Genomic DNA, 602 nt, shown 5'->3' with positions numbered 1-602 from the left:
AAGTTCAGAGAGTCGATTTCAGTACCCAAATTTCAGAAGTCTAAGTCTTTTGGAACGAGACACCCTCGACGGCTCGTCGTGTCCATCACGGTCCGTCGTGGGTTCCGTCGACTCACACAGTTTTTCCAGAAATAAAATCTGCTGCTCAAAACGACTAAACAGGTCGTTACATTGGTTTGGTTTGTAAATTCAAAAATCCGACACAAATAGTTTAATTTGATATTTGAAAAACCCAAATTAATTCGATCATGTACATCCTTAATCACACTCTCAGTATTTTTAATATTAAATATAGATTCATGAATAAAAATTTACAAAAATGTAATGAATAATAGAATTGGACTCGTAATTTTAAAATAAATATCTGAATGCTAAGAAGTTTGACGAGTTTAATATGAGTATCATGTTTGGTGAAGCTTTTAGAATTTATTTGTTGTAAACATTATTTCTGAAAAAGCACTTTCATAATTTTAATTTGTGGTCGATTAATTAAATAAGACAAATGTATCAATCATTATTTACTTGTGGGAGATAAGAAAGGTGTTGAGTGGAGTTGTCAAATATAATAATAATAACAATATATATATATATATATATATATT

Source organism: Solanum pennellii, chromosome 2 (assembly GCF_001406875.1).
Source record: "Solanum pennellii chromosome 2, SPENNV200".
Lineage (NCBI taxonomy): Eukaryota > Viridiplantae > Streptophyta > Magnoliopsida > Solanales > Solanaceae > Solanum > Solanum pennellii.
This window is presented reverse-complemented; position numbering follows the sequence as displayed.